Source organism: Melospiza melodia, chromosome 6 (assembly GCF_035770615.1).
Source record: "Melospiza melodia melodia isolate bMelMel2 chromosome 6, bMelMel2.pri, whole genome shotgun sequence".
In the NCBI taxonomy this organism is placed as follows: domain Eukaryota; kingdom Metazoa; phylum Chordata; class Aves; order Passeriformes; family Passerellidae; genus Melospiza; species Melospiza melodia.
In genome coordinates, this window is record NC_086199.1 from 76,643,299 (window position 1) to 76,660,842 (window position 17,544).

The following is a 17,544-nucleotide window of genomic DNA, read 5'->3' on the forward strand; positions in this document are numbered from 1 at the left end:
GGAATTGTTTTTGGTTTAGTATTGTTCCTTTAAGCATGTGCACTACAGAGTTACCCAGAGTGATCTAAGTGATAGCTGTTGCTGACTATGCTGCAGCAGGATGGAAGCTGCTCTCTGCCCACGCTGCCAGAGATGAGGCTTTCCATACTTTGCTTTGCACAGTCTGCTTGATGTAAGTGCTGGTCATTGGAGAAAGAGGACTTAAATGGTGGGGAAAGCCTGAGGTGTAGTGCAAGCACAGATTGAGCTGGGGACCCCTGAGAAACCAAATAGTATCCTTAAGGTTCTTAAATAAGAAGGTCTTTAAGAGGCAGTAGTGGAAGTGTGGAGGCTCAGGAAGCAATGCAGCAATGATGCCTCCCCTTGTGGCATGGCCTTGGATGTGATGCATGCCTTTCCCTCTGCTTGCCAGGAGCCTTTTATCAGGAACAGTCAATGCTACATCATAACCCTGCAAACTACGAAAAATTCAGCAACTGCTTCTGACATTTAAAAATCATTGTGAGCTTTCCCCTTTCCCTCTGCCTTGACTTGATGGTCAAACAGGCTAATAAGGCCTGTCCTCTGGATGCATAAGCTGGAAAGATAAGTCTGGTACTGCCACTTTCTAGAGTTAAGATCTGACCAATTTATCTAGGACGAGACTCTTCTTAACATGGAGAAACAAGTACCTGAAATGGTTCCCAGTCAGGCTGCTGGCCTCAGTGAAGTCATTTGGCTCAGGGAAAGACACATCTTTGCCAGTCCATATTTCCCACTGCAACAACAGACTTATCAAAATTGGTCATGCCAGGGTCTCAAAACCTCCTTGAACAACAATACTTCATTGGAGACATAGAGCTAATGCTAGACAAAGGCTGACTTCCTGCAATATGTGTGTTGGTTACTGGTGCCAGAGATTTACAACCACTGATAATATATTTTAATTATATTCCATATCTGCGTATCTCAGAGAAAGGAAATATGCTCTGTCAACCCAAAAGTATTACTTTGCTTCTTGTAGATTTGGAGAGGCAGGTTGGTTATTCGCTTAGGGAAAAGCAAATACTTGATACTTAAAGTCTCACCTGCTTGGGGAAATGGTTTCACACATTTAGCAACAAACACATGGATGCACAGCTCTCATGCATGTGTCACCCATTCTGTGTTTGTAAGGCCCCTTTGAACGCCTGCTGGGGAGGTCTTACCCACAGAGTAGCTAGCTACTGCAGCGTGGCCAGGGACATACATTGATTATTTGGAGAAATGGTTCCAAAGAGCATGATTGAAATCCTGTGCTGAAGGATTATGTTCAGGTTTTTAGATATTAGTTTGTTCTGGTGTAAGGAATGGGATGCTTTCTCTCTGTGCTGTGAACTAGAGTCTAGCAATTTAGAAAGAAGAGTTGGATCTTTCTCCTAAAACAAATTCCTGTTTTTAATGAGCAGTTCTTAAGAAAAACTTGAGTTGCTGCTCATGGTGCCAGCAGCCTTTAAATATCTTTTTTGCCTTCCCCAGATCTCCAAAATGGCTTCAGAACTCAACTGTCCTTACTTGAGGGATGGAGTTCTTTCCATCCCTTCCCAGCTTCCTACTCTTTTGATTATCTTGTAGCCTGCTCATCCTAGGATCCAGCAAGCCTGGTGCTAGTAGGGAATAGTTAGCTTTATTTTTGTTTCCTGCAATTTTTGAAAGCTGAGCCAGTAATCACAAAGTACTGCCCAGGGATAGCTGCAAACTGCTGCAAATAGAATACAAAAAAGGCAGGAAAGGATGAAATTGCATGGAAAATGCTACTGCTGGATCTGTATCAGGTTGCAGCCCTCTCTCAAGGTGCTGATGATCCCTGGTGGCATTGAATCCTGCATAACTGGTCACATATTTCAGTTTAAATAGGTTGTTACTAAATATTTGTTGGCTAAACTCTTGTTTAGGAGTCCTGAAAGAAACTTCCTTGTCAGCCTTTGTTTTGGAGCTGTGTATCAGCAAGAAAATAGAGGCGAGGAACCCAGCCTTTCTTGGTGTAGAAAGTGTGATTGCAAAGACATCTTTCTTTCTACTGGCTGTTTATTTTGTCCCCTCAAGCCTGGATTAAAGGTATAGGCAATGTGTGTATGTGAAGTTACTACAGTCCTCGAGTTGCTCCATAGCAGTCACTGGAGCTGTGCCCAAGGTGGAACCTCATTCGGTGTGGCACTTGGCACTCTTCTGGGAAACAGCAGATCCTGACCATTAGTAAACTAGGATAGGAAGAAAGGTTGGTTTGTTGGTTTTTTGGGGTTTTTTTTGTTTTTTTTTTTTTTTTAAAGAAAAAGCAAAATTACTTGAGGCAGTTATTACAATGTGACCCTATCAACTGTACAATGAATTCCACCCTTCTGCTGCTGGTCCTGACCCATATCTCTGCTGAAGCTGTGGGAATGGTGAGACTGTGACATGCTGAACGGTGTGATATTGAGGGTATTTTTAAAGGGAAAAATAGGGAAAGTACTCAGTATATGTGCTAGAATCAAACAAGAATGCAGATTTGTGGAGCTCTGGCCTTGTTTTACCAGCAGTATTTACTGTGGGATCATAAATAAAAGAATCATAGAATGCTGGTTCATATTAATGGGAGGTCTGCCCATGAACCAAGCACTGTTGAGTATTAGCATAATTTGACAACAAAGGTTTTTATAATGTCCTTCAAAAGACTCTGTCTTTCAAACTGGCATTTGTGATCATTTGCAAAAATGCCTACCTGTTGCCTTTGATCGTTTTAGCAAGAAGAAATACCTCAAGGAATTGATAAAAGATCCTAGGACAATCTTTTACAGTTCCTAAAGACTTCAGTGGTCTCTGTTTCTTTGGTTTGCATGTGTTCACACAGGTGTTGCACCTGTGCTCAGCTCTTCTCCACCAGGAAAAGCAGAAAAGACCAAACACATCAAATGCACTGGAATGTAATTGTGTGGGTGTGCGTGAGTGTGCGTGCGTGAGTGTGTGTGTATTCTTGAACTGAATGCAGTCTGACATCCCCTGCCCCTTCTTTCTTCCATGTGCCTCACCTTCCCCCTTAGCCACAGAAAGGAGGGTCTCTTCCTGCGAATCCCATGCTGGAAGTTGGTTTCTGGGAAGCGAAACCTAATGTCTGTGGGCTGTTTTTTAAAGCCATGTTTCAGTTCTGTCTTCAGACTTTTTGCTGCCTTTGGGGAACAAAGGGGTGGGAAGGGTAGATTGTTAAACTGTTCATAAAATCTATTATGGAAATTTTGCATGTATAAAGTTATTCTTAAATCTAAAGGAGTCTCCCTAGTTTGTGGACATGGCTCCAGGAGAGCATCATCACAGATTCCTCAACTCAGTTTTAGATGAGACCATCTATACTCAAATAGTCTATACTCCTGAAAGTATAGATGACAAAAGTCTTGATGACAAAAGGAGGACGGATGGGTGTGATGGAAGGACAACATTGTCAGTATGTCCTTAAATACATGTCAGAAGTTAGGCTTGTAAAAGGGAAATTTTAAAACAGTCCACAGGATATGTATGTCTATTTCTACTGGGTGCATTTGAAAATCCTGCCACTAAATTTGATTTTGGGTATGTAGATGTTGGGGGTTTTTGGTTAAAATAATTGTGGCTCTCTTCTGTTCTCTTCCATGGTATGTAGCACAGTCTCCCATGTTTCTAGGTGAAATTCACTGATAAAAATACTGTGAAATGTGGATTCATATTTTCTTCTCCTCCTTCCCCCCCTGCTTCCTGCATGACTGTTCTTTGGTGGGATATTAAAAAAACAAACAAACAACAAAGTTGTTCAGAGTCCTTCATCTGGAAAACAAAAAGGGTAAGACGAGCTAGAATTTGCAATGTACTTAATAAATTTCCTCTCAGTGGAGGGTTTCCCCATGACTTCTGATTTCCACCAGAATATGATACTGTCCTGCTGCAGACGTAAACCCGATGCTCTCCTGTGAGATTTCTGTCTGGATTAGTCCTGAAGTGCACACACCTTCTTTGCCATGGACTGAGACCCAGTGAGAATGTAGCATTTTGTTTATCCTGGTTGTGTGCCTCCAGGACTCCTGCCTGTACCAATGGTGACTGGGCAGAGCTCCTTTTTTGTATCTGTGCAGTATATTTGCTTTCTGCTTTCTTCTTTGGTGCTTTTTAATACTTTAATACTTGGATTTTTTTTTCTAATAACTGGTACAATTTTTAATAAAATTGTTAAATTTGTCTGTGTTCCTTGATTTATTTTTTAAGGGATGGAGGGCGTTTACACAGCTGACCTATGGAGTTACCTAAATCAGTGATACAATTTGTGTTGTTCAACTTTGAAAATATCTGGTGGCACATATCATTTTATGTGCACCCTAAGACCAGGCCCTGCGGCAAGGACAAGATCTGCTTTTGAGATTGGACTGCTTTCCTTGGGCATAATTTGATTTATAAAATAGTCTTTCAATAAGATATATTCCTGTGCTTGGACAGAGAACTGCTGCTGCTTGGAACTGCACAGTTAACTCGCTTCAAATCAGGAAGATCTGGTTAAGACACTTCCTCCAAATCTGCAAAACGTAATCTTTGATTGATGACCACTTACCTACTGCCTACACAGGTACATTCAAAGGCACTGAAGCCTTAAGATAAAGACTCATTGCTAGGTAATCCTGTTAAGGAAATATGGTTCTCACTGGTCTTCTGAGGCAGCAGATGAAGGTGAGAGTGCTTGTAGGGTGGTAATGACTCCTTCAAACACAGACTTGTGAATGTCTTGGCCATCCCAAGCACAGCAATATCAGGCCTGTCTTCAAGTTTTCCTCTGCTCCTATTGGGAAAAACTACCTCCAGTAAGAAAAGGTAGCTAACCTGGGTGGAGCAGCAATTGTGATACATGTATTGTGAATTATTTGTAAAATAGCTGGTCAAATTCCTTCAACCTCATTGTTCCTCCAGTGCAATGCTGCTGCAGTGAGCATGGGAGGCTCAGGGAACCAAGTTAACAATCCTACCCGATGTTAAGTTGCCTTGACTGGTGTCTGCATGTTACAAAAGGGCCTTTCATTCCAAGAACACATGATGTGTGTGGTATGAAAAGCCACATGTGCATCTAAGACCACAGGGGGAAAAAGACAGTTTTTCTTTTCATTGTATTAGATCTAGTGAGAAGTGTGTCCCCTGGTCAGCCTCATGTGACCGTGAAAGGGCCTTTTGTAACACACTGATACGAGGGCACAGACATGAGGTTGACTTCGATGGGTGGGTTTGCTCAGAGTTCCCTCATTTTCATGGTTAAGTTCTCACCGTTAATTTAACTCTCACTCTTAGAAGCTTTAATAATTCTTGTACCCAAGAGAAGAATGGCTTTTAAAAATGAATGGTTTGTAATGCTACCCCAGAAGCATTTGCCAAAGCAGCAGCATGCACTGCACCTTGGTCAAAGTAAAGGCAAGCGTGCAGATGTATGATCAGCCTCCCTTCCTCTGAGACCTGCCAAATTACTCTTGACTCTTTGGTTTGGCTCTATCATGACCTGCTGGCCATTTCTTGCCTAAGGCAAAGTAGGCTCAGGGTGCATGGAAACATTTTCAGGGTTATGCATCAGGACCAAATAGTACAGGCTGGAACATTCCTATTGCACATGAATACTTTTTAATTTATTTTATTTTATTGTTAGTTTGAAAGAAATTGGATATCCTAGAAAATGTGCTTTGGAAAACTTTCTTCTTAAAGTACTAAGCCTATATACTAACAGGGCAACTTTCAGTTTATTTCCAGCCATGCCCCCTTTCATGACAATCACATATCCCTCACTTTCTATACTAACATGACTAGCACTTTAAAGGAAAATGAGTTCTGTTATTAACTTCCTAGCTGCAAGCTGTAGGGACAAGGTAAAAAGTTTAAGTAGGATTACTGCTTCAAGGAAAAAATGTTTATCAAGAAGTGCTCAGCCTGTCTCGTTAAAAATAATAAAGCACTCTGAGGACAAGAAAGTTCTTTGGTTGCGCAAGCTACTGCACAAAGCAGTCTATTTTCATGACTCTGGCTGCTGAAGTTTAGAAGCCACTATAGTGTATTGATTGGGGAATATTTTTCAAGCACTCATAACATTGTTTTATGGTGCAGTAAATGTGCTTGTCCTCAGTCTCTGCAATGTATATGCAAGCTTAGAAACAACTCTACTAACCAGCTTTCTCCTTGTGCTCTCATACTTGAGTAATTCAGACATGATACAGCCCCATTTCCTTAATTTGCTTGCAACCCCCCCTGCCTCCTTTTTTCTGGTTATGAAGAGATGGGGTTTGGGGAGGAAAAAGCATCCTGACAGCTTTGGGAGGTTGGTGTTAAAATGCAAGAGCTACAGTTGTTTCATTGTTCCTATTACTGGTTTCTGTCAAAGAAACCTGTTTCCAATGGGAATCTAAAAAGGAAGTGACAATAACTTCTGATAGTGAGTTGTCTCCCACCTGACAAGATGCATGATGCCCTAACACAGCGAGAGTGTCCGACAACAAACCACCAGGCGTGACGCACTGACATCAGCATTCATATTGCCCTCTGTAAGTCCTTTAAATCTTGATTTCTCTTAAATGAATTATGTTCTCTGTAACGTTCATAATGGACTCTTTTCTTTCTCCATTAAAGTCTGTGTCAGCATTCTCCTTCTCTGTGTTTTGCCTTAGGGCTCTTGATGTATACAAAGACTCCTCTGTTTTCTGCTCTTAGTCACACGCTTTCACTCTTAACCTCAGCGCTATAAACTAAACATCCACCCACTACGGCTGGAGATGACCCTGTTTACGTCTGCTGCTCAAATCACGACAGCAGCAGTCCTCAAACTTTGTTTTCATGGAGACAGTCAGCTCTTAGCAAGAAGACAATAAGGCTTGACTTCAACACTGCAAGTTTTTGAAAAAAGTTTAACAGAAATAAATAGTCAGGAAGGATTAATGGAATATATAAAGAAACTGGTTGTCTCAATCATTTTACATCACCAACCTTTTAAAATTACCATATATGAATTGTTGTAGCAGTCCACTCTGGTATTGGAACATGCCAACTCAATCTGAGACAGCAAGGGCACAAGCAGGAGAATGGGGCTTATGTTTACATTTCAGGGCTGGTTATGATGATCAGCCTGAACCATGACTCTCTGCAATCCAGCAGTGAGTGTAGAACAGCAGGGTCACCCACACCACTGAGAAATTCCCATTTTCAGACACCTGTGCTACCAGACTTACTGCCATGACTACTGATGAGAGAGCTGCTTGAGAGGATGGCTCTTCCTAAGGATTCCAGCAGCCCCTTAGTAAACAGGGTGAGAATGACCGGCTTGAGAACATGAAGGAAGGTGTAAGGAGCACTGCTAACTCACAGCGGAGTGTCCCCTCCCTCGACCTGCTGGCCACGCTCTCCCTAGTGCAGCCCAGGGTCCCATGGTCCTTCCTGCCCACCAGGACACACTGCTGGCTCGGGGACAGTTTGCTGCCCACCAGGACCCCCAGCCCAGGATCCCATGGTCCTTCCTGCCCACCAGGACACACTGCTGGCTCGGGGACAGTTTGCTGCCCACCAGGACCCCCAGCCCAGGATCCCATGGTCCTTCCTGCCCACCAGGACACACTGCTGGCTCGGGGACAGTTTGCTGCCCACCAGGACCCCCAGCCCTTCTCCACAGAGCCGCTCCCCAGCAGCTCAGCCCTCAGCCTGTGCTGGCCCATGGGGTTATTCCTGCCCAGGTGCAGGACCCTGCATTGTTGAATCTCGGGCAGTTCTTCTCTGCCCATCTCTCCAGCCTGCTGAGGTCCTTCTGAAGGGCTGCACGGCCCTCTGGGGTATCAGTCACTCCTCCCAGCTTTGTGTGCTCAGTGACCTTGCTGTCAAAAGTTAGCAAGAAGGTGTTGAGATGCTCTCAATAGAAAACATATTTCAATGTCTTCCAATGAGTCTTCCCTGTGACCCTGCTCAACATTTCCCCTAGTGGAGCAGCAGCTTCGCAGAGCTCTCCACACTACTGCCCGTCACACAGGGAGGCTCAGGGCTCTGCAGCGGGCAGCCAGCTTGCCCGGTCTCTTGGGCATTTGCACAAAGCCCTCCTTCGACAGGACAGGGTCACAGAGCTCATTTTGCCTCAGTGCAGGCATGGTCCCCACGGAATCTTTGCTGGCACTTTCATTAGTCTAATTTTAAATATCCCAAGTGAATGGCTCTCTACTATTTCCCTTGAGAGACTGCTGTACCTACCAATAAATCTTACTGACAAAAGGTTTTTCCCAATATCCATCCCAACTTCTTTCTCTCTTAATTATATTCCAATACCCCAGTTGTATGTCCTTGTATCACTTTGCAAGGAAACCTTACCAAAGTCATTTCTATAACTAACGCAGCGCTCACTGAACTCCTTGGCAAAAGCTCCTGCTGACTTCAAGGTACTTGCAGCCAGCTTTTGGGCAAAGCTCTGCGTTCCCCTCAGTGCAAGCCTGTAATCCTAGAGCCAGCGTGGTGTGCCATAGCAAGGCTCAGTTAGTGTTGCTACCCAACCCTTTCGCTGCTGCCCTCAGTCTTTCTGCCTGGGACCACCAAAGACTTCAATGAGGGTAGGAAAGTGGACAAGACGTATAACCCAGGACATTCTTCAGGCTTTCTGAGATGCATAAATCCCCTGCTTGCTGGCACTGGCTCCCCCAGTGGGGCTGGCAGCCTGTGGGATTCAGGGCTGAGGCTCCAGTAGGATGGTTTGGTATGTATATATTGGGAGCAGCTCACCTGGGAACAGAAACTTGGCTGCACCACCCGAGTACTGCTGGTCTGGCAGCCTGGCTGTGTCCCTGCATGGCAATATCCCTGCCTGGGGTTACACTAGTAACAACAACATGACATTCATTCCTGCAGTGTTGGATGTAGTAAAGCATTTCCCCTTCACTTCCTTCCCTGTATGATTGTGAGTCATGATTCTTGGGAGCCGATAACACGGGAATCCAAACGGTGCTTCAAGCTGTGCCCAAACACGAACAAATACTTGATCAGTCAGGGATTTATCAGAAAAAGAAATGTTTGTTGATGTAAGCTGTTATTTGGAGCTCATGTCACGTTATGTGGTCTTTATGCCTCCATCTGAACTAGGCACTTTTCCTTCAGGTGAAGTTTCCTTCCTCATCCAGAGAAACAGAACCAATCCCCTCCTCACTCCTGCTGCAGTAGTTTGCTTGCCCTTTGCAAAAGGAAAACCAAAGCAGAATATCTATCCAGCTTTGTACCTGCTGCCCGTGAGGTTGGCCAGAGGGAGTTTCCCTTGCTGGAGGAGGGGTTATCGCAGGCCACAGCTACAGCTGAACTCTCTTAACATGGTAGATATGGTGTGTAATTGTAACATCCCACTCTGTTGTGATCCTTAGTTAAAGGTGCGTGGAGTCAGTCAACCAATTTGACACTTTATTGGAGTGGATACAACAGAGAATGATGGGAGGTGGGCAAAGGGATTTTTACTCGTGGTTGTTAAGTTCTCTTGAAACATAAGGCACAAAATCAGATCCAGCAAGGTGCATTGCTGTTTACCTATCCCTTCTGAAACTGAAGTACAACCCCACAATCTCATCCACCTACTGCCTAACCCTGGAAGGGATTTTCACATTCCTCACCATCCTAAAATTCAGCGGGAGGCACTGAATATCTCACGACCAATCCCATGCCACAGTCCTGTGTGATCTACCAAGCTGGTGCTTTTCTGGCTCTCTCATTTGAGACAGCTGTTGGGGCAGCCTAGAGTGTGCCACCATAGCCAGGTTCACAAAAGATGCAGAGAAGGGTGATCCTTCCTCTGCTGTGAACCAATCACTCTCATTTGAACTCTCACCCAGAGTCACTGCCTACTGCCAGACAGGATCTGAGCCTGGTGCTCTCTGTTCCCAGAGGAAGGCCCTACACATGTGAGGATGAGTTGCTCTAAGCTCCTTCTGTCACATCTATAACACATTTTTGAGTCCAGAGAGTGGGAAAAGAGAGTGAATACAATCATCTTAGGGCTAGCAAAAGCATGGTGTGGCTGTAAATTCTGTGCTTCTGTTTACAATCAATTGAATGTGAGGGTTCAGTCTTTGAACCAGGTTGAGAGAAGTTCTGAATACCAAGGTTTTGAATACTTTGTGAGGCATTCAAAATCTGGAGAGAAGTGTTTTATTGACACTTTTCTCATGATCTCTGTGCCTCAGTGGCCTCCCAGCTGTGTCCCTGCTGAGGACACCAGTGGATGTTCTCTGCTCTTAGACATCTGCTGCTCCTACATTGCCTGAGGGACAGCTCAGGCACCTGGTTCGGGGCAGTGGAGCTGATGGAGGAACCTAAGAGCTGGTGCTGTAGAGTTCAAAGTTAGGATGTTAACTGCCTTTTATGCTTCTCCTTGATCATTACTGTGGAAAACAGGGTAGGGCATCTCGTTAATCTCAGAATAGACACAGTTCTATAATGGGACATTACTTCTGTGCATTTCACTTCTTTGTCTGAGATAAGATATGGTCTCTAATGTCTATTTTTTTTCCCTTTCTTCGAGTTGGTACTTTTCCAGAGCACTTCTTCATCTTGCCAACTAGTGATTAATTGGCTGTACTGAAAGGTTCAACACTTTTCTGTACGTTTACCAGAGGAGGCAGAGGAATGTGTGCTCTATCTAGAGTAAAAGCATGCCCTAAGTGGATTTAAAAATGGGTCATCACTTGCTCATTTTAGAATCTGTGCCCTTAAAGCACATAAGCAGAGGTGGCCTACCTTTTTGATACCATTTTAAAAAAAATAAATTCATGGTGAATGGGAATGTCAGTGGGAAGTTCCAAGACTTCTGTTTATCTTCAGTCAAACACCATACAAGCAGCTCAATCACAGACTTCTTTGTGCTATGCTGGTCTTGTCAGCTGTCACATAGAATGTGGTTTTGTCCCTTGCTGCTGGAATTTCCATGCTGATTATACAATTTTACCTCTTGACAGTCCAGGGGGAAAAACGTTACTAAAAAACATCAGCCTAGGCAGGGCCTTGTCAGCCCTAGTTTCAGTTCCAGCCCCTGGTGTCTTTCAGCATTTCCAGCCCTACAGTAAGGCTTTGGAGGGTTAATAGTCCACTTAACAGAGAGACCTGAGAACTCTGAGAAAAGCTTGGAGTGGGACTCAGCTCTCTGTTTCACAGAACTGCATCTCTGCTACTTGCTACATATCCTTTTGAAAGGAAATCCCAAATTAGGGCCTTCTACAATTTGTGTTGTCACCCTTCTGCAAGAGAGCTTCATGAAGCAATTTGACCTTGTTCCTACTTCTGTGTTAGCATCTGATTCATTTGCCCTTAAGTTGGAAATTCATGCTCTTGCAACCAGACATCCATGGTTCATGTCTTACAGATGACCCAAACATGGGTGTGTTTCAGCTGGCCATGATGCTTGTAACCACCAGACCACAATCTGCTCCCAGAGCCAAGAATAGCAGCAGGATTTCTGATGTTCAATTTTCAACAAAGCTGTCTCCCTTGCAAGACATTTTGGAGTGTTAGTAGTGTTGGTAAACTGACAAGGACCCAGGACTGGGCAGGTTGAATTGGAAATGAGAAGACAGAACAAAACAAAAATGGTATTTTTTAAAACATTGTCTGTGGCCACAGCTCTCTTCACAGACAGCAGCAGGCACAACTCATTCTCTAGTCTTGTTTTTAGTGTTTTGGTTTTGTTTCGTTTTGTTTTTTTTTAAGTGACTCACAATTTTTAAATTTGTGGTGGGTTATAGTGTTGCCAAATCTAATATATCTTATCCTTCATCTAAACCTCTCTCCAAAGTTTTCATGCTTATTCAGTCCTTGATCTGTCTTTTGGGATGGCTTCTAAGGACACCAACTAGTAGCAGATGTGATAGTATTTTTTTTTTTTTATTGTGGACATCTCCTGAAAGTATTGTACCAAAATAACAAACCAGCAACAGCTCTTGGGGGCTACCAAACAGTCTCCAGCCAGTCACTTCTTTTTGTCCTTGCCAGCCTAATTTGATTTGAACGGACAACTGATAAAGGAATGCTATCAAGCCCAGGCAAGTCGTATTTCTGCTTCTCCATCTGAATCATTTCTTGACTGCCTGTTGAATGCTTGAGAGCAAGTTGGGTGCCTTCCAAAACAAAGCAAAGATAGCCTCCCTGTCCCAGAGAGGTTACCGTGCAAACAGAGACTGCCCAGCCTGTAACAGCAGTCTCGTGGGCACACGGGAAGCAGCGGAGGCAGTTGATCATATGGATTGTGTAGGCAGGACCTAAAGACAGATGTGAGGCCAAATGAGTCGCCTGTGTGTGCTGTTGGCCTGCTGGGGCTCCCAGGGCACAGGGGGAATGCAGCCCAGGCAGGTCACTGGGCCCAGACACGTCCCATGGGCACACTGTGCTCGTGTGTAATGGTTTGAACTGAGCTTAAAGGGGTTTGCATGGATGTCCCACGTGATCCAAGTGACCAAGACTAAATTGCCAAGATTTTTCAACAGGAAAGGAGGCTTCTAGATCAAAAATTATAATGTTTCACCATACATAAATTACAGGTTCGTTTCTCATCGTACTGACAGTTATAAACAACACTTTTTTGGCCCTAGGTCAGAGGTATGGCTTTGACCATAATTGTATTCTTTGTAGATAACTTATTTTTGTTTTGGTTACCAGAGCTTTTGCAATGGATCGGGCCTTTGCATTACTGTTTGTGTCCCATGGTTCCGTTTTTCTGCCGTGACAGCCACCTCCTGTCACCAACACTACCTGGGTGCTGGGCACGAAGGCGGGGCAGCATGGGGCACCATGGGTCACCATCAAGGGGAGGGGAGCTCAGCACAGAAAAGCTCTTCAGTTTTGAGCAAGGCCTATGATGGCAGAGAAGGGAGAAGCCCTGGTGTGGTGGTGTGTAGTGCAAGGTGCTTTGCCCTGCCAGAGGAGGAGGAGGAGGAGGAGGAAGCAGTGTTCTTTATCACTTTTGTTTCCCACTATCCTGCAGTCAGATTTTCTGCTTGTTTTTCACTGTGCCCTTCATGTGTTTTCCATCTCTCCAGAAATCACTGGCTTTGTTTAAAATAGACTTCGAGTGGCTGCCAAGACTTTATCCAGAGAGGGAGAAAAACGCACGGACGCCAAGTTCCTATAGAGTTATCAAAAGCTTTCACTCCCCATCAAGTATACACCAGAAGCCTGGTCTTCTCAAGAAGAGTTCTGAATACTCACTACAAGTCATCCTACAAGAGCCACCAAAGCACTTCTGCCCAGGAGAGCTACCCTCAGATCCCAGTGGTGTCTGCTGAGATCTGCTTGCAAGTGCCCTCACAAATCACTCACATCCTGGGATGTTTGCAGTGTATTGAATCTACACAGAAATATCACAAAATTAGAGGAAAATGGCTTAAGGATGTTTGATTCAAAAATATTTAAAGGTATTGTTCATAAAGTCATAGATTTCATCAGAGCACAACTTTGTGCTATAGGCTTGCAGCCAAGGAAGATTCACTTTGAGGGGCTTTGTTGGCTGTATTTGCTTTCTCTTTATGTTTTACCACCTTTTTCTACCCCAACCCTAAAGGGATTTCCTGTTCTGTCTCCAAAATGAGATGCTATTGTTAAGTAATTCCCAGCTTAGAGCTTAGCATCTCCTTCTCTCAGCAACAGTTCAAGTGAGCAAGATAAGTACATGTGAAATTGAAAACAGGATCAGCTCCTTCATCACCAGGGCAAAAGGTATTGAAATAGAGACAAAACCAGATATTCTTTGCTTTTAGGTAGAGAAGTGTGCTTTAACTCTGGCTTTTGGACTTGTTTCCTAATATTTCTTGATTAGAAAAGCTTACTGAAAATATTTGAGATGGCTGGTGGGGAGAGACTTTCCTGACAGAAGCAGCTTTCTGACAGAACGTAAACAATCCCAGAGCAGGCTTCATGAACAGCACTCCTCCCACCAGGAGCAAAAACACACCGGCTCAAAGCCAGCAGCTCTGATGCATTGGTTGCTACAAAAAGCTGTGGTGTGTGTCTAAAAGATACCAGGAGCAAAGGGCTGTCCTTGCACACTTTAGTTTCCAAGGGGCAGCAAGGTCTCATTTTGACTAAGTCATGCAACAGCCTCTTGTCACCTGCTCCTTTACCTCCCAAAACAGCACCAGGGAGGGAAAGCTGCCTTGGCTTTGTGTGTAGTGAATGCCAGACTTCCTGATGTTTTAAAGGAGGGAGAGACTTACAATTTTAGATGAAGTGAAAAATTATGATCTCCTGTTTCTCCTATTGCTCATCTCCCTGCTCCTCTTAGAGGCTGTCCTATGCTCTCTGCTTTGTCACAGGTAGTCTTGGTTTGCTGCAGCTGCTTTTGTTATGTTCCTCCTCTTACTCTTCATAGGAAAATAACATCAACTCGTTACTGTTTTTTCCTGCATGTTGAAAGAGACTGATACAAGCAAAGTCTTCTACAAATCCTGGCTGTAGATTAGTGAAAGCCATGTAGGTCTTTCATGAAGCCTGTGGGAGCTGGATGCTGAGGTCCTTCCTCACTTCACCACCAGCATGGACGCAGTGTTTTCAGGGAAAAAGGAGTGTGCCTGACTACGCTACCCCTGCACATGTGTGTATCCCTACTGTGATTAAGTTGGCAATTATGGTAAGCACACAGAGAACTCAATACACAAAATATGAACTTGTTTTGAAAGTCTGGGCAATAACATCTTGATGACTCACTTTATCTGTTTAAAGAATGACTGAGAAATACTCCTTTCTCCATAGTATTATGACAAATCACAATACTCTAGAAAGCATCTTGGGGGAAATTGCTGCTCCCAGTACTACTGTAAATTAAATATCTGGTCATTCACCTCATTCGTGGTACTGATGCTCCGTAGGAAAAGAGTATACTTCCACTGCTTTTTTCCTAGTACTGTTTTACTGCCACTTCCTGTGTAAGCAGGGAATGCTCATAGAGGCCAAAGCAGTCCTGCATTACAAAATATCTTTCTATCTAACCTGGTTCACTGAATCCCAGAAAGCTGAGTATCCGCTGCAGGAATTAGCCTTAGATGTTGTTAAGACACACAGCTACTCCCCCAGTTCATAGTGGGGAGGGGGGAACTAAGGGGGAAACCGAATAACAGAAAACCCCTGGTGCTGTGAAAAATGGGGTGAGGTGTAAGAGGGAAGCGATGCAGCACCCAAGTAACCAGCAAGAACAAAGGGCAAATTCAGCCTTTGCACAGCAAGCAGAAATTTATAAAAGGCATCAGACCAGGATGCTTCTTGCTTAGTTCCTTTCGAACAGCTCTGAAAATGAAGTGAATTAATAGTTTCCAAACCTAACAGGTAAGTTTGCAGCAATCAGAAACATGAGAATAAAAAGGGTGGTGAAGCAATATTGAGAAAGAAGATTACATACTGGAAATTGGGCTCTGTGCAAAATCTTTTTTCTGTCTCTTTTTTTTTAGTTACTGTAACTATAAGCAAGAAATGTGTGCCAGAGGAAATGAGAATTTAAGAAAATATAGACAGTTTGGCAGGGCCACAAAATGAAACCTTTAAGAAAAGAACATTTAGAGAACAGAAGGAAATATTAGTGGGAGAAATGATAGCAGCATAAAAATACCACCTTTTGAAAGATATCATTTTGCACCCAACCTTTTAACATCATTTAACATGCATATGGTAAGTTTTATCATATTGATGCTGGGATGGGAAATTATGAGCGTGTGTTTTTTTTAACCTGCTGGGAGAAAAAAGTGCATACAGAAAGGCAGGGAAAGAAGAAAGCAATTCCAGCAACTTAATAGTTAACGTGTTGGAATAGTTACCAGACACTGTTTCTATAGGAATGATGAAGCTGAGATTTAGAAGACGTTGAAAGAATTGTGATTCTGAATGGCCAAATAGACATTAGTGCCCCCACCTTGACACAAATAAACCACAGCTGCCTGGACAGCATAATTCCCTTTTGGCTTGAAACTGTATATGTTATTTAGAAGGCTCTTTGAGAATAGAAGTAGCCCAGTGAGAGATTCATAGAGAAGCCAGGGATCTAAAGCTGACCCAGCAAATAACTGCTTCTTGCTGTCTGTGCTAGAAAACTAAGTCAGTTGGATCCCTAGCAAAGGTAGATGGAAATACAGAAAAATAAGCCCTGATCCTTTCCTCTAAGAAGATAACAAAGAGATAGCAGGTGCTTGGAAGTTGTGGCAAAAGGCCTCATTTTGAATGCCTGTGAGCATGGAGCTTGTGCTGCCATGTTTGCCTTTGGTTGGATGTCAGCAAAGAATGGAATTTGGCTCCTCCTCATTCTGCAATGTGTAAATTTTTATCTCTCCAATATATGAAGTCACCAAACCTTCTGCTCTGTTTACTCAGTGCTTCCAGAGGCCGTTCATTTCCAAACATTACCACGTTACAGGTACCTAGAGTCCCCAGTTCAACCCTTTTTAGTAGTTATTTATTACTCTGCTTTGGTCTGTGAATGCTGAAACCACAGTTTTTTCTGCCCCAGCTGGCCCACTGCAGGGCTTCACCCTCTTCAGCCTTTGCCACCCAAAACCCCCTGGTCCTTGTGCAAGAGTAGCTTCAGCAATCATTCAGCCAGCTGGTCCTGGCTCCACAGCCCTCAGCCTGCACATCCATCTGCAAACAACGTGCTGGCCAAACAGGAGCATCCACGGAAGGCAACATATGCATCATGCCAGAGGTGTGGACATCAAATGTTCCACAAGGCCAAGGATGGAAAGGGCAGCCTGCCTGTGGTTGCTTTTCATGAAACTTCACCAAAAGTTCCTGTGGAGCATACTCAAGAAAAAAGGGGAAGAGCTTGGTGGTGTGGTGGGAATTTTGGATTGTTTTGCTCTTGTTTGCATGGTATACCAGTTTCCAGTCATTGATTGAGAAGTGAAAGATTGAAAAACTATTCGTGGAGTTTGTTTAGGCGGGACCTGTCAGAACTTGCAGTCTACCCATAGTGAGACTCAGCCTTGGATGGAAAACTGGCCCAAGAAAACTAAATATTTGAGCAGCTAATCTGTGCTGCATTATCAGTACCTGAGATAGGTAATTAAAGCTAGCTCTTGCAGAGCTACAGAGTCTCTGGCCATGCCTTTATGTTGCAGTGTTGGCATCCTCTCAGGTGCCTGAGAATCTTCGCTTCCAGCCTCCTTTTGGAATTACTTAGTGCTAAATGCACCACATATGGTGGTGTTTGTTTAGTCAGACGAAAATATCCCTGTGGATATGGAGACTATTCCTTGATGCAGATCACTGCCATTCATGGTTTGGGATACTATAATCCAAGATGCTGCACTGTGCTGGGACAGGTAGGTCACTGCTTTCCAGAAGGAAGCAACCACAAATGCACTGCACTCGCCATTTGTCCCTTTTGTTTGCCCTTCAGGCTGCCAAGTGCTTTGGTAGCCTCACAACTGCAGGCATCACATGAACAAATCTTTGGATGTTTGCTCCTGTCGGGCCTGTTGGTTAAATATTTGGGAAAGGTGGCTACGGTGTGCAGGTCACCGAAACACAGGAAGGATCCCAAAGTGTTTTACAAATGGTTTTTAGCTCATGGTTCATCCCATC